The sequence below is a fragment of the Triturus cristatus genome, chromosome 1_1, assembly GCF_964204655.1.
Source record: "Triturus cristatus chromosome 1_1, aTriCri1.1, whole genome shotgun sequence".
Taxonomy (NCBI): domain Eukaryota; kingdom Metazoa; phylum Chordata; class Amphibia; order Caudata; family Salamandridae; genus Triturus; species Triturus cristatus.
Window position 1 is genome coordinate 920,802,826 of NC_140579.1, and position 24,750 is coordinate 920,827,575.

The window sequence follows — 24,750 nt, forward strand, 5'->3', positions numbered from 1 at the left end:
CATATGCAAATCAGTCTTGACCCTGTGCCTCACGGGAACAGTCCAGCCCGCACTGCCAAGCCAGGTCCTCCCTGGACTGGAATAAGCATCCTAGGACCGGTTTTGGGGTTTTACCCCTCTTCAGCCAGGATAGCTTGATTCTATTGGCATGGAAAGTACGGGACACACGTCTGAGCATACCCGTCCCACTCGGGGTGACAAATGCAAAAACAACAGTTGATGGACAGAATGCAGAACAATGTTATACATTCACCCCAGTACAGAGATCTGAGCCTAAATCCATCGTTGTTTTGCTCACCATGACATTCCAGTTTGAACCCAGCCATATGCAAATCAGTCTTGACCCTGTGCCTCATGGGAACAGTCCAGCCTGAACTGCCAAGCCAGGTCCTCCCTGGACTGGAATAAGCATCCTAGGACCGGTTTCGGGGTTTCACCCCTCTTCAGCCAGGATAGCTTGATTCCAGTGGCATGAAGAGCACGGGACTCACGTCTGAGCATACCCGTCCCACTCGGGGTGACAAATGCAAAAACAACAGTTGATGGACAAAATGCAGAACAATGTCATACATTCACCCCAGTACAGAGATCTGGTCCTAAATCCATCATTTTTTTGCTCACCATGCCATTAGAGTTTGAACCCAGCCACATGCAAATCAGTCTTGACCCTGTGCCTCATGGGAACAGTCCAGCCCGAACTGCTAAGCCAGGTCCTCCCTGGACTGGAATAAGCATCCTAAAACCGGTTTCGGGGTTTCACCCCTCTTCAGGCAGGATAGCTTGATTCCAGTGGCATGGAGAGCACGGGACTCACGTCTGAGCATACCCATCCAACTCAGGGTGATAAATGCAAAAACAACAGTTGATGGTCAGAATGCAGAACAATGTCATACATTCACCCCAGTACAGAGATCTGGGCCTAAATCCATCGTTTTCTGCTCACAATGCCATTCCAGTTTGAACCCAGCCATATGCAAATCAGTGTTGACCCTGTGCCTCATGGGAACAGTCCAGCCCGAACTGCCAAGCCAGGTCGTCCCTGGACTGGAATAAACATCCTAGGACCGGTTTCGGGGTTTCACCCCTCTTCAGCCAGGATAGCTTGATTCCAGTGGCATAGGAGCACGGGAATCACGTCTGAGCTTACCCGTCCCACTCGGGGTGACAAATGCAAAAACATCAGTTGATGGACAGAATGCAGAACAATGTCATACATTCACCCCAATACAGAGATCTGGGCCTAAATGCATAGTGTTTTTGCTCACCATGCCATTCCAGTTTGAACCCAGCCATATGCAAATCAGTCTTGACCCTGTGACTCATGGGAACAGTCCAGCCCGAACTGCCAAGCCAGGTCCTCCCTGGACTGAAATAAGCATCCTAGGACCGGTTTCGGGGTTTCACCCCTCTTCAGCCAGGATAGCTGGATTCCAGTGGCATGGAGAGCACGGGACTCACGTCTGAGCATACCCGTCCCACTCGGGGTGACAAATGCAAAAACAACAGTTGATGAACAGAATGCAGAACAATATCATACATTCACCCCAGTACAGAGATCTGGGCCTAAATCCATCGTTCTTTTGCTCACCATGCCATTCCAGTTTGAACTCAGCCATATGCAAATCAGTCTTGACCCTGTGCCTCCTGGGAACAGTCCAGCCCGAACTACCAAGCCAGGTCGTCCCTGGACTGGAATAAGCATCCAAGGACCGGTTTCAGGGTTTCACCCCTCTTCAGCCAGGATAGCTGGATTCCAGTGGCATGGAGAGCACGGGACTCACGTCTGAGCATACCCGTCCCACTCGGGGTGACAAATGCAAAAACAACAGTTGATGGACAAAATGCAGAACAATGTCATACATTCACCCCAGTACAGAGATCTGGTCCTAAATCCATCATTTTTTTGCTCACCATGCCATTAGAGTTTGAACCCAGCCACATGCAAATCAGTCTTGACCCTGTGCCTCATGGGAACAGTCCAGCCTGAACTGCTAAGCCAGGTCCTCCCTGGACTGGAATAAGCATCCTAAAACCGGTTTCGGGGTTTCACCCCTCTTCAGCCAGGATAGCTTGATTGCAGTGGCATAGGAGCACGGGACTCACGTCTGAGCTTACCCATCCCACTCGGGGAGACAAATGAAAAAACAACAGTTGATGGACAGAATGCAGAACAATGTCATACATTCACCCCAATACAGAGATCTGGTCCTAAATGCATAGTTTTTTTGCTCACCATGCCATTCCAGTTTGAACCCAGCCATATGCAAATCAGTCTTGACCCTGTGCATTATGGGAACAGTCCAGCTCGAACTGCCAAGCCAGGTCCTCCCTGGACTGGAATAAGCATCCTAGGCCCGGTTTCGGGGTCTCACCCCTCTTCAGCCAGGATAGCTTGATTCCAGTGGCATGGAAAGCACGGGACTCACATGTGAGCATACCCGTCCCACTCAGGGTGACAAATACAAAAACAACAGTTGATGGACAGAATGCAGAACAATGTCATACATTCAACCCAGTACAGAGATCTGGGCCTAAATCCATAGTTCTTTTGCTGACCATGCCATTCCAGTTTGAACCCAGCCATATGCAAATCAGTCTTGATCCTGTGTCTCATGGGAACAGTTCAGCCCGAACTACCAAGCCAGGTCGTCCCTGGACTGGAATAAGCATCCTAGGACCGGTTTCGGGGTTTCAACCCTCTTCAGCCAGGATAGCTTGATTCCAGTGGCATAGGAGCACAGGACTCACGTCTGAGCGTACCCGTCCCAGTCGGGGTGACAAATGCAAAAACAACAGTTGATGGACAGAATGCAGAAAAATGTCATACATTCACCCCAGTACAGAGATCTGGGCCTAAATCCATAGTTTTTGTGCTCACCATGCCATTCCAGTTTGAACCCAGCCATATGCAAATCAGTCTTGACCCTGTGTCTCATGGGAACAGTCCAACCCGAACTGCCAAGTCAGGTCCTTCCTGGACTGGAATAAGCATCCTAGGACCGGTTTCAGGGTTTCACCCCTCTTCAGCCTAGATAGCTTGATTCCAGTGGCATGGAGAGCACGGGACTCACGTTTGAGCATACCCGTCCCACTCGGGGTGACAAATGCAAAAACAACAGTTGATGGACAGAATGCAGAACAATGTCATACATTCACCCCAGTACAGAGATCTGGGCCTAAATCCATCGTTTTTTTGCTCACCATGCCATTCCAGTTTGAACCAAGCCATATGCAAATCAGTCCTGACCCTGTGCCTTATGGGAACAGTCCAGCTCAAACTGCCAAGCCAGGTCCTCCCTGGACTTGAATAAGCATCCTAGGCCCGGTTTCGGGGTTTCACCCCTCTTCAGCCAGGATAGCTTGATTCCAGTGGCATGGAAAGCACGGAACTCACGTCTGAGCATACCCGTCCCATACGGGGGTGACAAATGCAAAAACAAGAGTTGATGGACAGAATGCAGAACAATGTCATACATTCACCCCAGTACAGAGATCTGGGCCTAAATCCATCATTTTTTTGCTTACCATGCCATTCCAGTTTGAACCCAGCCATATGCAAATCTGTCTTGACCCTGTGCCTCATGGGAACAGTCCAGCCCGAACTACCAAGCCAGGGCGTCCCTGGACTGGAATAGGCATCCTAGGACCGGTTTCAGGGTTTCACCCCTCTTCAGCCAGGATAGCTTGATTCCAGTGGCATAGGAGCACGGGACTCACGTCTGAGCGTACCCGTCCCACTCGGGGTGACAAATGCAAAAACAACAGTTGATGGACAGAATACAGAACAATGTCATACATTCACCCTCGTGCAGAGATCTGGGCCTAAAACCATTGTTTTTTTGTTCACCATGCCATTCCAGTTTGAACCCAGCCATATGCAAATCAGTCTTGACCTGGTGCCTCATGGGAACAGTCCATTCCGAACTGCCAAGCCAGGTCCTCCCTGGACTGGAATAAGCATCCTAGGACTGGTTTCGGGGTTTCACCCCTCTTCAGCCAGGATAGCTTGATTCCAGTGGCATGGAGACCACGGGACTCACGTCTGAGCATAACCGTCCCACTCGGGGTGACAAATGCAAAACCAACAGTTGATGGACAGAATGCAGAACAATGTCATACATTCACCCCAGTACAGAGATCTGGGCCTAAATCCATCGTTTTTTTGCTCACCATGTCATTCCAGTTTGAACCCAGCCATATGCAAATCAGTCTTGACCCTGTGACTCATGGGAATAGTCCAGCCCAAACTGCCAAGCCAGGTCCTCCCTGGACTGGAATAAGCATCCTAGGACCGGTTTCGGAGTTTCACCCCTCTTCAGCCAGGATAGCTTGATTCCAGTGGCATGGAGAGCACGGGACTCACGTCTGAGCATACCCGTCCCACTCGGGGTGACAAATGCAAAAACAACAGTTGATGGACAGAATGCAGAACAATGTCATACATTCACCCAAGTACAGAGATCTGGGCCTCAGTCCATCCTTTTTTTGCTCACCATGCCATTCCAGTTTGAACCCAGCCATATGCAAATCAGTCTTGACCCTGTGTCTCATGGGAACAGTCCAACCCGAACTGCCAAGCCAGGTCCTCCCTGGACTGGAATAAGCATCCTAGGTCCGGTTTCGGGGTTTCACCCCTCTTCAGCCAGGATAGCTTGATTCCAGTGGCATGGAGAGCACGGGACTCACGTCTGAGCATACCCGTCCCACTCGGGGTGACAAATGCAAAAACAACAGTTGATGGACAGAATGCAGAACGATGTTATACATTCACCCCAGTACAGAGATCTGGGCCTAAATCCATCTTTTTTTGCTCACCATGCCGTTCCAGTTTGAACGCAGCCATATGCAAATCAGTCTTGACCCTGTGCCTCATGGGAACAGTCCATCCCGAACTGCCAAGCCAGGTCCTCCCTGGACTGGAATAAGCATCCTAGGACCGGTTTCGGGGTTTCACCCCTCTTCAGCCAGGATAGCTTGATTCCAGTGGCATGGAGAGCACGGAACTCACGTCTGAGCATACCCGTCCCACTCGGGGTGACAAATGCAAAAACAATAGTTGACGGACAGAATGCAGAACAATGTCATACATTCACACCAGTACAGAGATCTGGGCCTAAATCCATCGTTTTTTTGCTCACCATGCCAATCCAGTTTGAACCCAGCCATATGCAAATCAGTCTTGACCCTGTGACTCATGGGAACAGTCCAGCCCGAACTGCAAAGCAAGGTCCTCCCTGGAATGAAATAAGCATCCTAGGACCGGTTTCGGGGTTTCACCCCTCTTCAGCCAGGATAGCTTGATTCCAGTGGCATGGAGAGCACGGGACTCACGTCTGAGCATACCCATCCCACTCGGGGTGACAAATGCAAAAACAACAGCTGATTGACAGAATGGAGAACAATGTCATACATTCACCCCAGTACAGACATCTGGGCCTAAATCCATCGTTTTTTTGCTCACCATGCCATTCCAGTTTGAACCCAGCCATATGCAAATCAGTCTTGACCCTGTGCCTCATGGGAACAGTCCAGCCCGAACTGCCAAGCCAGGTCCTCCCTGGACTGGAATAGGCATCCTAGGACCGGTTTCGGGGTTTCACCCCTCTTCAGCCAGAATAGCTTGATTCCAGTGGCATGGAGAGCACGGGACTCACGTCTGAGCATACCCGACCCAGTCGGGGTAACAAATGCAAAAACAACAGTTGATGGACAGAATGCAGAACAATGTCATACATTCACCCCAGTACAGAGATCTGGGCCTAAATCCATCTTTTTTTGCTCACCACGCCATTCCAGTTTGAACGCAGCCATATGCAAATCAGTCTTGACCCTGTGCCTCATGGGAACAGTCCAGCCCGAACTGCCAAGCCAGGTCCTCCCTGGACTGGAATAAGCATCCTAGGACCGGTTTCGGGGTTTCACCCCTCTTCAGCCAGGATAGCTTGATTCCAGTGGCATGGAAAGCACGGGACTCACGTCTGAGCATACCCGTCCCACTCGGGATGACAAATGCAAAAACAACAGTTGATTGACAGAATGCAGAACAATGTTATACATTCACCCCAGTACAGAGATCTGGGCCTAAATCCATCTTTTTTTGCTCACCATGCCGTTCCAGTTTGAACGCAGCCATATGCAAATCAGTCTTGACCCTGTGCCTCATGGGAACAGTCCAGCCCGAACTGCCAAGCCAGGTCCTCCCTGGACTGGAATAAGCATCCTAGGACCGGTTTCGGGGTTTCACCCCTCTTCAGCCAGGATAGCTTGATTCCAGTGGCATGGAGAGCACGGAACTCACGTCTGAGCATACCCGTCCCACTCAGGGTGACAAATGCAAAAACAACAGTTGACGGACAGAATGCAGAACAATGTCATACATTTACCCCCGTGCAGAGATCTGGGCCTAAATCCATTGTTTTTTTGTTCACCATGCCATTCCTGTTTGAACCCAGCCATATGCAAATCAGTCTTGACCCTGTGCCTCATGGAAACAGTCCAGCCCGAACTGCCAAGCTAGGTCCTCCCTCGACTGGAATAAGCAAACTAGGACCGGTTTTGGGGTTTCACCCCTCTTCAGCCAGGATAGCTTGATTCCAGTGGCATGGAGAGCACAGGACTCACGTCTGAGCATACCCGTCCCACTCGGGGTGACAAATGCAAAAACAACAGTTGACGGACAGAATGCAGAACAATGTCATACATTCACCCCAGTACAGAGATCTGGGCCTAAATCCATTGTTTTTTTGCTCACCATGCCATTCCAGTTTGAACCCAGCCATATGCAAATCAGTCTTGACCCTGTGACTCATGGGAACAGTCCAGCCCGAACTGCAAAGCAAGGTCCTCCCTGGAATGAAATAAGCATACTAGGACCGGTTTCGGGGTTTCACCCATCTTCAGCCAGGATACCTTGATTCCAGTGGCATGGAGAGCACGGGACTCACGCCTGAGCATACCTGTCCCACTCGGGGTGACAAATGCAAAAACAACAGTTGATGGACAGAATGCAGAACAATGTTATGCATTCACCCAAGTACAGAGATCTGGGCCTAAGTCCATCCTTTTTTTGCTCACCATGCCATTCCAGTTTGAACCCAGCCATATGCAAATCAGTCTTGACCCTGTGCCTCATGGGAACAGTCCAGCCCGAACTGCCAAGCCAGGTCCTCCCTGGACTGGAATAAGCATCCTAGGAACGGTTTCGGGGTTTCACCCCTCTTCAGCCAGGATAGCTTGATTCCAGTGGCATGGAGAGCACGGGACTCACATCTGAGCATACCCGTCCCACTCGGGGTGTCAAATGCAAAAACAACAGTTGATGGACAGAATGCAACACACTGTCATACATTCACCCCAGTACAGAGATCTGGGCCTAAATCCATCGTGTTTTTTGCTCACCATGCCATTCCAGTTTGAACCCAGCCATATGCAAATCAGTCTTGACCCTGTGCCTCATGGGAACAGTCCAGCCAGAGCTGCCAAGCCAGTTCCTCCCTGGACTGAAATAAGCATCCTAGGACCGGTTTCGGGGTTTCATCCCTCTTCAGGCAGGATAGCTTGATTCCAGTGGCATGGAGAGCACGGATCTCACATCTGAGCATACCCATCCCACTCGGGGTGAAAAATGCAAAAACAACAGTTGATGGACAGAATGCAGGACAATGTCATACATTCACCCCAGTACAGAGATCTGGGCCTAAATCCATCACTTTTTTGCTCACCCTGCCGTTCCAGTTTGAACCCAGCCATATGCAAATCAGTCTTGACCCTGTGCCTCACGGGAACAGTCCAGCCCGAACTGCCAAGCCAGGTCCTCCCTGGACTGGAATAAGCATCCTAGGACCGGTTTCGTGGTTTCACCCCTCTTCAGCCAGGATAGCTTGATTCCAGTGGCATGGAGAGGCCGGGACTCACGTCTGAGCATACCCGTCCCACTCGGAGTGACAAATGCAATAACAACAGTTGATGGACAGAATGCAGAACAATGTCATACATTCACCCCAGTACAGAGATCTGGGCCTAAATCCATCGTTTTTTTCCTCACCATGCCATTCCAGTTTGAACACAGCCATATGCAAATCAGTCTTGACCCTGTGCCTCATGGTAAAGTCCAGCCCGAACTGCCAAGCCAGGTCCTCCCTGGACTGGAATAAGCATCCTAGGACCGGTTTCGGGGTTTCACCCCTCTTCAGCCAGGATAGCTTGATTCCAGTGGCATGGAGAGCACGGGACTCACGTCTGAGCATACCCGTCCCACTCGGGGTGACAAATGCAAAAACAACAGTTGATGGACAGAATGCAGAACAATTTTATACATTCATCCCAGTACAGAGATCAGGGCCTAAATCCATCGTTTTTTTCTTCACCATGCCATTCCAGTTTGAACCCAGCCATATGCAAATCAGTCTTGACCCTGTGTATCATGGGAACAGTCCAGCCCAAACTGCCAAGCCAGATCCTCCCTGGACTGGAATAAGCATCCTAGGACCGGTTTCGGGGTTTCACCCCTCTTCAGCCAGGATAGCTTGATTCCAGTGGCATAGAGAGCACGGGACTCACGTCTGAGCATACCCGTCCCTCTCGGGGTCACAAATGCAAAAACAACAATTGATGGACAGAATGCAGAACAATGTCATACATTCACCCCAGTACAGAGATCTGGGCCTAAATCCATTGTTTTTTTGCTCACCATGCCATTCCAGTTTGAACCCAGCCACTTGCAAATCAGTCTTGACCCTGTGCCTCATGGGAACAGTCCAGCATGAACTGCCAAGGCAGGTCCTCCCTGGACCGGAATAAGCATCCTAGGACCAGTTTCGGGGTTTCACCCCTCTTCAGCCAGGATAGCTTGATTCCAGTGGCATAGAGAGCACGGGACTCACGTCTGAGCATACCCGTCCCACTTGGAGTGACAAATGCAAAACCAACAGTTGATGGACAGAATGCAGAACAATGTCATACATTCACCCCAGTACAGAGATCTGGGCCTAAATCCATCGTTTTTTTGCTCACCATGCCATTCCAGTTTGAACCCAGCCATATGCAAATCAGTCTTGACCCTGTGCCTCATGGGAACAGTCCAGCCCGAACTGCCAAGCCAGGTCCTCCCTGGACTGGAATAAGCATCCTAGGAACGGTTTCGGGGTTTCACCCCTCTTCAGCCAGGATAGCTTGATTCCACTGGCATGGAGAGCACGGGACTCACATCTGAGCATACCCGTCCCACTCGGGGTGTCAAATGCAAAAACAACAGTTGATGGACAGAATGCAACACACTGTCATACATTCACCCCAGTACAGAGATCTGGGCCTATATCCATCGTTTTTTTGCTCACCATGCCATTCCAGTTTGAACCCAGCCATATGCAAATCAGTCTTGACCCTGTGCCTCATGGGAACAGTCCAGCCAGAGCTGCCAAGCCAGTTCCTCCCTGGACTGAAATAAGCATCCTAGGACCGGTTTCGGGGTTTCATCCCTCTTCAGGCAGGATAGCTTGATTCCAGTGGCATGGAGAGCACACATCTCACATCTGAGCATACCCATCCCACTCGGGGTGACAAATGCAAAAACAACAGTTGATGGACACAATGCAGAACAATGTCATACATTCACCCCAGTACAGAGATCTGGGCCTAAATCCATCACTTTTTTGCTCACCATGCCGTTCCAGTTTGAACCCAGCCATATGCAAATCAGTCTTGACCCTGTGCCTCATGGGAACAGTCCAGCCCGAACTGCCAAGCCAGGTCCTCCCTGGACTGGAATAAGCATCCTAGGACCGGTTTCGGGGTTTCACCCCTCTTCAGCCAGGATAGCTTGATTCCAGTGGCATGGAGAGGACGGGACTCACAACTGAGCATACCCGTCCCACTCGGGTGACAAATGCAATAACAACAGTTGATGGACAGAATGCAGAACAATGTCATACATTCACCCCAGTACAGAGATCTGGGCCTAAATCCATCTGTTTTTTCCTCACCATGCCATTCCAGTTTGAACACAGCCATATGCAAATCAGTCTTGACCCTGTGCCTCATGGTAAAGTCCAGCCCGAACTGCCAAGCCAGGTCCTCCCTGGACTGGAATAAGCATCCTAGGACCGGTTTCGGGGTTTCACCCCTCTTCAGCCAGGATAGCTTGATTCCAGTGGCATGGAGAGCACGGGACTCACGTCTGAGCATACCCGTCCCACTCGGGGTGACAAATGCAAAAACAACAGTTGATGGACAGAATGCAGAACAATTTTATACATTCATCCCAGTACAGAGATCAGGGCCTAAATCCATCGCTTTTTTCTTCACCATGCCATTACAGTTTGAACCCAGTAATATGCAAATCAGTCTTGACCCTGTGTATCATGGGAACACTCCAGCCCAAACTGCCAAGCCAGGTCCTCCCTGGACTGGAATAAGCATCCTAGGACCGGTTTCGGGGTTTCACCCCTCTTCAGCCAGGATAGCTTGATTCCAGTGGCATAGAGAGCACGGGACTCACGTCTGAGCATACCCGTCCCACTCGGGGTGACAAATGCAAAAACATCAATTGATGGACAGAATGCAGAACAATGTCATACATTCACCCCAGTACAGAGATCTGGGCCTAAATCCATCGTTTTTTTGCTCACCATGCCATTCCAGTTTGAACCCAGCCACTTGCAAATCAGTCTTGACCCTGTGCCTCATGGGAACAGTCCAGCCTGAACTGCCAAGGCAGGTCCTCCCTGGACCGGAATAAGCATCCTAGGACCAGTTTCGGGGTTTCACCCCTCTTCAGCCAGGATAGCTTGATTCCAGTGGCATAGAGAGCACGGGACTCACGTCTGAGCATACCCGTCCCACTTGGAGTGACAAATGCAAAACCAACAGTTGATGGACAGCATGCAGAACAATGTCATACATTCACCCCAGTACAGAGATTTGGGCCTAAATCCATCGTTTTTTTGCTCACCATGCCATTCCAGTTTGAACCCAGCCATATGCAAATCGGTCTTGACCCTGTGCCTCATGGGAACAGTCCAGCCCGAACTGCCAAGCCAGGTCCTCCCTGGACTGGAAAAAGCATCCTAGGAACGGTTTCGGGGTTTCACCCCTCTTCAGCCAGGATAGCTTGATTCCAGTGGCATGGAGAGCACGGGACTCACATCTGAGCATACCCGTCCCACTCGGGGTGTCAAATGCAAAAACAACAGTTGATGGACAGAATGCAACACACTGTCATACATTCACCCCAGTACAGATATCTGGGCCTAAATCCATCGTTTTTTTGCTCACCATGCCATTCCAGTTTGAACCCAGCCATATGCAAATCAGTCTTGACCCTGTGCCTCATGGGAACAGTCCAGCCAGAGCTGCCAAGCCAGTTCCTCCCTGGACTGAAATAAGCATCCTAGGACCGGTTTCGGGGTTTCATCCCTCTTCAGGCAGGATAGCTTGATTCCAGTGGCATGGAGAGCACGAATCTCACATCTGAGCATACCCATCCCACTCGGGGTGACAAATGCAAAAACAACAGTTGATGGACAAAATGCAGAACAATGTCATACATTCACCCCAGTACAGAGATCTGGGCCTAAATCCATCACTTTTTTGCTCACCATGCCGTTCCAGTTTGAACCCAGCCATATGCAAATCAGTCTTGACCCTGTGCCTCATGGGAACAGTCCAGCCCGAACAGCCAAGCCAGGTCCTCCCTGGACTGGAATAAGCATCCTAGGACCGGTTTCGGGGTTTCACCCCTCTTCAGCCAGGATAGCTTGATTCCAGTGGCATGGAGAGGACGGGACTCAAAACTGAGCATACCCGTCCCACTCGGGTGACAAATGCAATAACAACAGTTGATGGACAGAATGCAGAACAATGTCATACATTCACCCCAGTACAGAGATCTGGGCCTAAATCCATCGGTTTTTTCCTCACCATGCCATTCCAGTTTGAACACAGCCATATGCAAATCAGTCTTGACCCTGTGCCTCATGGTAAAGTCCAGCCCGAACTGCCAAGCCAGGTCCTCCCTGGACTGGAATAAGCATCCTAGGACCGGTTTCGGGGTTTCACCCCTCTTCAGCCAGGATAGCTTGATTCCAGTGGCATGGAGAGCACGGGACTCACGTCTGAGCATACCCGTTCCACTCGGGGTGACAAATGCAAAAACAACAGTTGATGGACAGAATGCAGAACAATTTTATACATTCATCCCAGTACAGAGATCAGGGCCTAAATCCATCGTTTTTTTCTTCACCATGCCATTGCAGTTTGAACCCAGCAATATGCAAATCAGTCTTGACCCTGTGTATCATGGGAACAGTCCAGCCCAAACTGCCAAGCCAGGTCCTCCCTGGACTGGAATAAGCATCCTAGGACCAGTTTCGGGGTTTCACCCCTCTTCAGCCAGGATAGCTTGATTCCAGTGGCATAGAGAGCACGGGACTCACGTCTGAGCATACCCGTCCCACTCGGGGTGACAAATGCAAAAACAACAATTGATGGACAGAATGCAGAACAATGTCATACATTCACCCCAGTACAGAGATCTGAGCCTAAGTCCATCGTTTTTTTGCTCACCATGCCATTCCAGTTTGAATCCAGCCACATGCAAATCAGTCTTGACCCTGTGCCTCATGGGAACAGTCCAGCCTGAACTGCCAAGGCAGGTCCTCCCTGGACCGGAATAAGCATCCTAGGACCAGTTTCGGGGTTTCACCCCTCTTCAGCCAGGATAGCTTGATTCCAGTGGCATAGAGAGCACGGGACTCACGTCTGAGCATACCCGTCCCACTTGGAGTGACAAATGCAAAACCAACAGTTGATGGAGAGAATACAGAACAATATCATACATTCACCCCAGTACAGAGATCCGGGCCTAAATCCATCCTTTTTTTGCACACCATGCCGTTCCAGTTTGAACGCAGCCATATGCAAATCAGTCTTGACCCTGTGCCTCATGGGAACAGTCCAGCCCGAACTGCCAAGCCAGGTCCTCCCTGGACTGGAATAAGCATCCTAGGACCGGTTTCGGGGTTTCACCCCTCTTCAGCCAGGATAGCTTGATTCCAGTGGCATGGAGAGCACGGGACTCACGTCTGAGCATACCCATCCCACTCGGGGTGACAAATGCAAAAACAACAGTTGATGGACATAATGCAGAACAATGTCATACATTCACCCCAGTACAGAGATCTGGGCCTAAATCCATCGTTTTTTTGCTCACCATGCCATTCCAGTTTGAATCCAGCCATATGCAAATCAGTCTTGACCCTGTGCCTCATGGGAACAGTCCAGCCCGAACTGCCAAGCCAGGTCCTCCCTGGACTGGAATAAGCATACTAGGACCGGTTTCGGGGTTTCACCCCTCTTCAGCCAGGATAGCTTGATTCCAGTGGCATAGAGAGCACGGGACTCACGTCTGAGCATACCCGTCCCACTCAGGGTGACAAATGCAAAAACAACAGTTGATAGACAGAATGCAGAACAATGTCATACATTCACCCCAGTACAGAGATCTGGGCCTAAATCCATCGCTTTTTTGCTCACCATGCCATTCCATTTTAAACCCAGCCATATGCGAATCAGTCTTGACCCTGTGTCTCATGGGAACAGTCCAACCCGAACTGCCAAGCCAGGTCCTCCCTGGACTGGAATAAGCATCCTAGGACCGGTTTAGGGGTATCACCCCTCTTCAGCCAGGATAGCTTGATTCCAGTGGCATGGAGAGCACGGGACTCACGTCTGAGCATACCCGTCCCACTCGGGGTGACAAATGCAAAAACAACAGGTGATGGACAGAATGCAGAACAATGTCATACATTCACCCCAGTACAGAGATCTGGGCCTAATTCCATCGTTTTTTTCCTCACCATGCCATTCCAGTTTGAACCCAGCCATATGCAAATCAGTCTTGACCCTGTGCCTCATGGGAACAGTCCAGCCCGAACTGCCAAGCCAGGTCCTCCCTGGACTGGAATAAGCATCCTAGGAACGGTTTCGGGGTTTCACCCCTCTTCAGCCAGGATAGCTTGATTCCAGTGGCATGGAGAGCACGGGACTCACATCTGAGCATACCCGTCCCACTCGGGGTGTCAAATGCAAAAACAACAGTTGATGGACAGAATGCAGAACAATGTCATACATTCACGCCAGTACAGAGATCTGGGCCTAAATCCATAGTTTTTTTGCTCACCATGCCATTCCAGTTTAAACCCAGCCATATGCAAATCCGTCTTGACCCTGTGACTCATGGGAACAGTCCAGCCCGAACTGCCAAGCCAGGTCCTCCCTGGACTGGAATAAGCATCCTTGGATCGGTTTCGGGGTTTCACCCCTCTTCAGCCAGGATAGCTTGATTCCAGTGGCATGGAGAGCACGGGACTCACATCTGAGCATACCCATCCGACTCGGGGTGTCAAATGCAAAAACAACAGTTGATGGACAGAATGCAACACAATGTCATACATTCACCCCAGTACAGAGATCTGGGCCTAAATCCATCGTTTTAATGCTCACCATGCCGTTCCAGTTTGAACCCAGCCATATGGAAATCAGTCTTGACCCTGTGCCTCATGGGAACAGTCCAGCCCGAACTGCCAAGCCAGGTCCTCCCTGGACTGGAATAGGCATCCTAGGACCGGCTTCAGGGTTTCACCCCTCTTCAGCCAGGATAGCTTGATTCCAGTGGCATGGAGAGCACGGGACTCACGTCTGAGCATACCCGTCCCACTCGGGGTGACAAATGCAAAAACAACAGCTGATGGACAGAATGCAGAACAATGTCATACATTCACCCCAGTACAGAGATCTGGGCCTAAATCCATCGTTTTTTTGCTCACCATGACATTCCAGTTTGAACCCAGCCATATGCAAATCAGTCTTGACCCTGTGCCTCATGGGAACAGTCCAGCCCGAACTGCCAAGCCAGGTCCTCCCTGGACTGGAATAAGCATCCTAGGACCAGTTTCGGGGTTAAACCCCTCTTCAGCCAGGATAGCTTGATTCCAGTGGCATGGAGAGCACGGGACTCACGTCTGAGCATACCCGTCCCACTCGGGGTGACAAATGCAAAAACAACAGCTGATGGACAGAATGCAGAACAATGTCATACATTCACCCCAGTACAGACATCTGGGCCTAAATCCATCGTTTTTTTGCTCACCATGCCATTCCAGTTTGAACCCAGCCATATGCAAATCAGTCTTGACCCTGTGCCTCATGGGAACAGTCCAGCCCGAACTGCCAAGCCAGGTCCTCCCTGGACTGGAATAAGCATCCTAGGACCGGTTTCGGGGTTTCACCCCTCTTCAGCCAGGATAGCTTGATTCCAGTGGCATGGAGACCACAGGACTCACGTCTGAGCATAACCGTCCCACTCGGGGTGACAAATGCAAAAACAACAGTTGAGGACAGAATGCAGAACACTGTCATACATTCACCCAAGTACAGAGATCTGGGCCTAAGTCCATCCTTTTTTTGCTCACCATGCCATTCCAGTTTGAACCCAGCCATGTGCAAATCAGTCTTGACCCTGTGCCTCATGGGAACAGTCGAGCCCGAACTGCCAAGCCAGGTCCTCCCTGGACTGGAATAAGCATCCTAGGAACGGTTTCGGGGTTTCACCCCTCTTCAGCCAGGATAGCTTGATTCCAGTGCCATGGAGAGCACGGGACTCACGTCTGAGCATACCCGTCCCACTCTGGGTGACAAATACAATAACAACAGTTGATAGACAGAATGTAGAACAATGTCATAAATTCACGCCAGTACAGAGATCTGGGTCTAAATCCATCGTTTTTTTCCTCACCATGCCATTCCAGTTTGAACCCAGCCATATGCAAATCAGTCTTGACTCTGTGTCTCACGGGAACAGTCCAACCCGAACTGCCAAGCCAGGTCCTCCCTGGACTGGAATAAGCATCCTAGGACCGGTTTCGGGGTTTCACCCCTCTTCAGCCAGGATAGCTTGATTCCAGTGGCATGGAGAGCACGGGACTCACGTCTGAGCATACCCGTCCCACTCGGGTTGACAAATGCAAAAACAACAGTTGATGGACAGAATGCAGAAAAATGTCATACATTCACCCCAGTACAGAGATCTGGGCCTAAATCCATCTTTTTTTGCTCACCATGCCGTTCCAGTTTGATCGCAGCCATATGCAAATCAGTCTTGACCCTGTGCCTCATGGGAACAGTCCAGCCCGAACTGCCAAGCCAGGTCCTCCCTGGACTGGAATAAGCATCCTAGGACCGGTTTCGGGGTTTCACCCCTCTTCAGCCAGGATAGCTTGATTCCAGTGGCATGGAGAGCACGGGACTCACGTCTGAGCATACCCGTCCCACTCGGGTTGACAAATGCAAAAACAACAGTTGATGGACAGAATGCAGAAAAATGTCATACATTCACCCCAGTACAGAGATCTGGTCCTAAATCCATCATTTTTTTGCTCACCATGCCATTAGAGTTTGAACCCAGCCACATGCAAATCAGTCTTGACCCTGTGCCTCATGGGAACAGTCCAGCCTGAACTGCTAAGCCAGGTCCTCCCTGGACTGGAATAAGCATCCTAAAACCGGTTTCGGGGTTTCACCCCTCTTCAGCCAGGATAGCTTGATTGCAGTGGCATAGGAGCACGGGACTCACGTCTGAGCTTACCCATCCCACTCGGGGAGACAAATGAAAAAACAACAGTTGATGGACAGAATGCAGAACAATGTCATACATTCACCCCAATACAGAGATCTGGTCCTAAATGCATAGTTTTTTTGCTCACCATGCCATTCCAGTTTGAACCCAGCCATATGCAAATCAGTCTTGACCCTGTGCATTATGGGAACAGTCCAGCTCGAACTGCCAAGCCAGGTCCTCCCTGGACTGGAATAAGCATCCTAGGCCCGGTTTCGGGGTCTCACCCCTCTTCAGCCAGGATAGCTTGATTCCAGTGGCATGGAAAGCACGGGACTCACATGTGAGCATACCCGTCCCACTCAGGATGACAAATACAAAAACAACAGTTGATGGACAGAATGCAGAACAATGTCATACATTCAACCCAGTACAGAGATCTGGGCCTAAATCCATAGTTCTTTTGCTGACCATGCCATTCCAGTTTGAACCCAGCCATATGCAAATCAGTCTTGATCCTGTGCCTCATGGGAACAGTTCAGCCCGAACTACCAAGCCAGGTCGTCCCTGGACTGGAATAAGCATCCTAGGACCGGTTTCGGGGTTTCAACCCTCTTCAGCCAGGATAGCTTGATTCCAGTGGCATAGGAGCACAGGACTCACGTCTGAGCGTACCCGTCCCAGTCGGGGTGACAAATGCAAAAACAACAGTTGATGGACAGAATGCAGAAAAATGTCATACATTCACCCCAGTACAGAGATCTGGGCCTAAATCCATAGTTTTTTTGCTCACCATGCCATTCCAGTTTGAACCCAGCCATATGCAAATCAGTCTTGACCCTGTGTCTCATGGGAACAGTCCAACCCGAACTGCCAAGTCAGGTCCTCCCTGGACTGGAATAAGCATCCTAGGACCGGTTTCAGGGTTTCACCCCTCTTCAGCCTAGATAGCTTGATTCCAGTGGCATGGAGAGCACGGGACTCACGTTTGAGCATACCCGTCCCACTCGGGGTGACAAATGCAAAAACAACAGTTGATGGACAGAATGCAGAACAATGTCATACATTCACCCCAGTACAGAGATCTGGGCCTAAATCCATCGTTTTTTTGCTCACCATGCCATTCCAGTTTGAACCAAGCCATATGCAAATCAGTCCTGACCCTGTGCCTTATGGGAACAGTCCAGCTCAAACTGCCAAGCCAGGTCCTCCCTGGACTTGAATAAGCATCCTAGGCCCGGTTTCGGGGTTTCACCCCTCTTCAGCCAGGATAGCTTGATTCCAGTGGCATGGAAAGCACGGAACTCACGTCTGAGCATACCCGTCCCATACGGGGGTGACAAATGCAAAAACAAGAGTTGATGGACAGAATGCAGAACAATGTCATACATTCACCCCAGTACAGAGATCTGGGCCTAAATCCATCATTTTTTTGCTTACCATGCCATTCCAGTTTGAACCCAGCCATATGCAAATCTGTCTTGACCCTGTGCCTCATGGGAACAGTCCAGCCCGAACTACCAAGCCAGGGCGTCCCTGGACTGGAATAGGCATCCTAGGACCGGTTTCAGGGTTTCACCCCTCTTCAGCCAGGATAGCTTGATTCCAGTGGCATAGGAGCACGGGACTCACGTCTGAGCGTACCCGTCCCACTCGGGGTGACAAATGCAAAAACAACAGTTGATGGACAGAATGCAGAACAATGTCATACATTCACCCTCGTGCAGAGATCTGGGCCTAAAACCATTGTTTTTTTGTTCACCATGCCATTCCAGTTTGAACCCAGCCATATGCAAATCAGTCTTGACCTGGTGCCTCATGGGAACAGTCCATTCCGAACTGCCAAGCCAGGTCCTCCCTGGACTGGAATAAGAATCCTAGGACTGGTTTCGGGGTTTCACCCCTCTTCAGCCAGGATAGCTTGATTCCAGTGGCATGGAGACCACGGGACTCACGTCTGAGCATAACCGTCCCACTCGGGGTGACAAATGCAAAACCAACAGTTGATGGACAGAATGCAGAACAATGTCATACATTCACCCCAGTACAGAGATCTGGGCCTAAATCCATCGTTTTTTTGCTCACCATGTCATTCCAGTTTGAACCCAGCCATATGCAAATCAGTCTTGACCCTGTGACTCATGGGAATAGTCCAGCCCAAACTGCCAAGCCAGGTCCTCCCTGGACTGGAATAAGCATCCTAGGACCGGTTTCGGAGTTTCACCCCTCTTCAGCCAGGATAGCTTGATTCCAGTGGCATGGAGAGCACGGGACTCACGTCTGAGCATACCCGTCCCACTCGGGGTGACAAATGCAAAAACAACAGTTGATGGACAGAATGCAGAACAATGTCATACATTCACCCAAGTACAGAGATCTGGGCCTCAGTCCATCCTTTTTTTGCTCACCATGCCATTCCAGTTTGAACCCAGCCATATGCAAATCAGTCTTGACCCTGTGTCTCATGGGAACAGTCCAACCCGAACTGCCAAGCCAGGTCCTCCCTGGACTGGAATAAGCATCCTAGGTCCGGTTTCGGGGTTTCACCCCTCTTCAGCCAGGATAGCTTGATTCCAGTGGCATGGAGAGCACGGGACTCACGTCTGAGCATACCCGTCCCACTCGGGGTGACAAATGCAAAAACAACAGTTGATGGACAGAATGCAGAACGATGTTATACATTCACCCCAGTACAGAGATCTGGGCCTAAATCCATCTTTTTTTGCTCACCATGCCGTTCCAGTTTGAACGCAGCCATATGCAAATCAGTCTTGACCCTGTGCCTCATGGGAACAGTCCAGCCCGAACTGCCAAGCCAGGTCCTCCCTGGACTGGAATAAGCATCCTAGGACCGGTTTCGGGGTTTCACCCCTCTTCAGCCAGGATAGCTTGATTCCAGTGGCATGGAGAGCACAGAACTCACGTCTGAGCATACCCGTCCCACTCGGGGTGACAAATGCAAAAACAATAGTTGACGGACAGAATGCAGAACAATGTCATACATTCACACCAGTACAGAGATCTGGGCCTAAATCCATTGTTTTTTTGCTCACCATGCCAATCCAGTTTGAACCCAGCCATATGCAAATCAGTCTTGACCCTGTGACTCATGGGAACAGTCCAGCCCGAACTGCAAAGCAAGGTCCTCCCTGGAATGAAATAAGCATCCTAGGACCGGTTTCGGGGTTTCACCCCTCTTCAGCCAGGATAGCTTGATTCCAGTGGCATGGAGAGCACGGGACTCACGTCTGAGCATACCCATCCCACTCGGGGTGACAAATGCAAAAACAACAGCTGATTGACAGAATGGAGAACAATGTCATACATTCACCCCAGTACAGACATCTGGGCCTAAATCCATCGTTTTTTTGCTCACCATGCCATTCCAGTTTGAACCCAGCCATATGCAAATCAGTCTTGACCCTGTGCCTCATGGGAACAGTCCAGCCCGAACTGCCAAGCCAGGTCCTCCCTGGACTGGAATAGGCATCCTAGGACCGGTTTCGGGGTTTCACCCCTCTTCAGCCAGAATAGCTTGATTCCAGTGGCATGGAGAGCACGGGACTCACGTCTGAGCATACCCGACCCAGTCGGGGTAACAAATGCAAAAACAACAGTTGATGGACAGAATGCAGAACAATGTCATACATTCACCCCAGTACAGAGATCTGGGCCTAAATCCATCTTTTTTTGCTCACCACGCCATTCCAGTTTGAACGCAGCCATATGCAAATCAGTCTTGACCCTGTGCCTCATGGGAACAGTCCAGCCCGAACTGCCAAGCCAGGTCCTCCCTGGACTGGAATAAGCATCCTAGGACCGGTTTCGGGGTTTCACCCCTCTTCAGCCAGGATAGCTTGATTCCAGTGGCATGGAAAGCACGGGACTCACGTCTGAGCATACCCGTCCCACTCGGGATGACAAATGCAAAAACAACAGTTGATTGACAGAATGCAGAACAATGTTATACATTCACCCCAGTACAGAGATCTGGGCCTAAATCCATCTTTTTTTGCTCACCATGCCGTTCCAGTTTGAACGCAGCCATATGCAAATCAGTCTTGACCCTGTGCCTCATGGGAACAGTCCAGCCCGAACTGCCAAGCCAGGTCCTCCCTGGACTGGAATAAGCATCCTAGGACCGGTTTCGGGGTTTCACCCCTCTTCAGCCAGGATAGCTTGATTCCAGTGGCATGGAGAGCACGGAACTCACGTCTGAGCATACCCGTCCCACTCAGGGTGACAAATGCAAAAACAACAGTTGACGGACAGAATGCAGAACAATGTCATACATTTACCCCCGTGCAGAGATCTGGGCCTAAATCCATTGTTTTTTTGTTCACCATGCCATTCCTGTTTGAACCCAGCCATATGCAAATCAGTCTTGACCCTGTGCCTCATGGAAACAGTCCAGCCCGAACTGCCAAGCTAGGTCCTCCCTCGACTGGAATAAGCAAACTAGGACCGGTTTTGGGGTTTCACCCCTCTTCAGCCAGGATAGCTTGATTCCAGTGGCATGGAGAGCACAGGACTCACGTCTGAGCATACCCGTCCCACTCGGGGTGACAAATGCAAAAACAACAGTTGACGGACAGAATGCAGAACAATGTCATACATTCACCCCAGTACAGAGATCTGGGCCTAAATCCATTGTTTTTTTGCTCAATATGCCATTCCAGTTTGAACCCAGCCATATGCAAATCAGTCTTGACCCTGTGACTCATGGGAACAGTCCAGCCCGAACTGCAAAGCAAGGTCCTCCCTGGAATGAAATAAGCATACTAGGACCGGTTTCGGGGTTTCACCCATCTTCAGCCAGGATACCTTGATTCCAGTGGCATGGAGAGCACGGGACTCACGTCTGAGCATACCTGTCCCACTCGGGGTGACAAATGCAAAAACAACAGTTGATGGACAGAATGCAGAACAATGTTATGCATTCACCCAAGTACAGAGATCTGGGCCTAAGTCCATCCTTTTTTTGCTCACCATGCCATTCCAGTTTGAACCCAGCCATATGCAAATCAGTCTTGACCCTGTGCCTCATGGGAACAGTCCAGCCCGAACTGCCAAGCCAGGTCCTCCCTGGACTGGAATAAGCATCCTAGGAACGGTTTCGGGGTTTCACCCCTCTTCAGCCAGGATAGCTTGATTCCAGTGGCATGGAGAGCACGGGACTCACATCTGAGCATACCCGTCCCACTCGGGGTGTCAAATGCAAAAACAACAGTTGATGGACAGAATGCAACACACTGTCATACATTCACCCCAGTACAGAGATCTGGGCCTAAATCCATCGTGTTTTTTGCTCACCATGCCATTCCAGTTTGAACCCAGCCATATGCAAATCAGTCTTGACCCTGTGCCTCATGGGAACAGTCCAGCCAGAGCTGCCAAGCCAGTTCCTCCCTGGACTGAAATAAGCATCCTAGGACCGGTTTCGGGGTTTCATCCCTCTTCAGGCAGGATAGCTTGATTCCAGTGGCATGGAGAGCACGGATCTCACATCTGAGCATACCCATCCCACTCGGGGTGAAAAATGCAAAAACAACAGTTGATGGACAGAATGCAGGACAATGTCATACATTCACCCCAGTACAGAGATCTGGGCCTAAATCCATCACTTTTTTGCTCACCCTGCCGTTCCAGTTTGAACCCAGCCATATGCAAATCAGTCTTGACCCTGTGCCTCACGGGAACAGTCCAGCCCGAACTGCCAAGCCAGGTCCTCCCTGGACTGGAATAAGCATCCTAGGACCGGTTTCGTGGTTTCACCCCTCTTCAGCCAGGATAGCTTGATTCCAGTGGCATGGAGAGGCCGGGACTCACGTCTGAGCATACCCGTCCCACTCGGAGTGACAAATGCAATAACAACAGTTGATGGACAGAATGCAGAACAATGTCATACATTCACCCCAGTACAGAGATCTGGGCCTAAATCCATCGTTTTTTTCCTCACCATGCCATTCCAGTTTGAACACAGCCATATGCAAATCAGTCTTGACCCTGTGCCTCATGGGAACAGTCCAGCCCGAAGTGCCAAGCCAGGTCCTCCCTGGACTGGAATAAGCATCCTAGGACCGGTTTCGGGGTTTCACCCCTCTTCAGCCAGGATAGCTTGATTCCAGTGGCATGGAGAGCACTGGACTCACGTCTGAGCATACCCGTCCCACTCGGGGTGACAAATGCAAAAACAACAGTTGATGGACAGAATGCAGAACAATTTTATACATTCATCCCAGTACAGAGATCAGGGCCTAAATCCATCGTTTTTTTCTTCACCATGCCATTCCAGTTTGAACCCAGCCATATGCAAATCAGTCTTGACCCTGTGTATCATGGGAACAGTCCAGCCCAAACTGCCAAGCCAGGTCCTCCCTGGACTGGAATAAGCATCCTAGGACCGGTTTCGGGGTTTCACCCCTCTTCAGCCAGGATAGCTTGATTCCAGTGGCATAGAGAGCACGGGACTCACGTCTGAGCATACCCGTCCCACTCGGGGTCACAAATGCAAAAACAACAATTGATGGACAGAATGCAGAACAATGTCATACATTCACCCTCGTGCAGAGATCTGGGCCTAAAACCATTGTTTTTTTGTTCACCATGCCATTCCAGTTTGAACCCAGCCATATGCAAATCAGTCTTGACCTGGTGCCTCATGGGAACAGTCCATTCCGAACTGCCAAGCCAGGTCCCCCTGGACTGGAATAAGCATCCTAGGACTGGTTTCGGGGTTTCACCCCTCTTCAGCCAGGATAGCTTGATTCCAGTGGCATGGAGACCACGGGACTCACGTCTGAGCATAACCGTCCCACTCGGGGTGACAAATGCAAAACCAACAGTTGATGGACAGAATGCAGAACAATGTCATACATTCACCCCAGTACAGAGATCTGGGCCTAAATCCATCGTTTTTTTGCTCACCATGTCATTCCAGTTTGAACCCAGCCATATGCAAATCAGTCTTGACCCTGTGACTCATGGGAATAGTCCAGCCCAAACTGCCAAGCCAGGTCCTCCCTGGACTGGAATAAGCATCCTAGGACCGGTTTCGGAGTTTCACCCCTCTTCAGCCAGGATAGCTTGATTCCAGTGGCATGGAGAGCACGGGACTCACGTCTGAGCATACCCGTCCCACTCGGGGTGACAAATGCAAAAACAACAGTTGATGGACAGAATGCAGAACAATGTCATACATTCACCCAAGTACAGAGATCTGGGCCTCAGTCCATCCTTTTTTTGCTCACCATGCCATTCCAGTTTGAACCCAGCCATATGCAAATCAGTCTTGACCCTGTGTCTCATGGGAACAGTCCAACCCGAACTGCCAAGCCAGGTCCTCCCTGGACTGGAATAAGCATCCTAGGTCCGGTTTCGGGGTTTCACCCCTCTTCAGCCAGGATAGCTTGATTCCAGTGGCATGGAGAGCACGGGACTCACGTCTGAGCATACCCGTCCCACTCGGGGTGACAAATGCAAAAACAACAGTTGATGGACAGAATGCAGAACGATGTTATACATTCACCCCAGTACAGAGATCTGGGCCTAAATCCATCTTTTTTTGCTCACCATGCCGTTCCAGTTTGAACGCAGCCATATGCAAATCAGTCTTGACCCTGTGCCTCATGGGAACAGTCCAGCCCGAACTGCCAAGCCAGGTCCTCCCTGGACTGGAATAAGCATCCTAGGACCGGTTTCGGGGTTTCACCCCTCTTCAGCCAGGATAGCTTGATTCCAGTGGCATGGAGAGCACGGAACTCACGTCTGAGCATACCCGTCCCACTCGGGGTGACAAATGCAAAAACAATAGTTGACGGACAGAATGCAGAACAATGTCATACATTCACACCAGTACAGAGATCTGGGCCTAAATCCATCGTTTTTTTGCTCACCATGCCAATCCAGTTTGAACCCAGCCATATGCAAATCAGTCTTGACCCTGTGACTCATGGGAACAGTCCAGCCCGAACTGCAAAGCAAGGTCCTCCCTGGAATGAAATAAGCATCCTAGGACCGGTTTCGGGGTTTCACCCCTCTTCAGCCAGGATAGCTTGATTCCAGTGGCATGGAGAGCACGGGACTCACGTCTGAGCATACCCATCCCACTCGGGGTGACAAATGCAAAAACAACAGCTGAT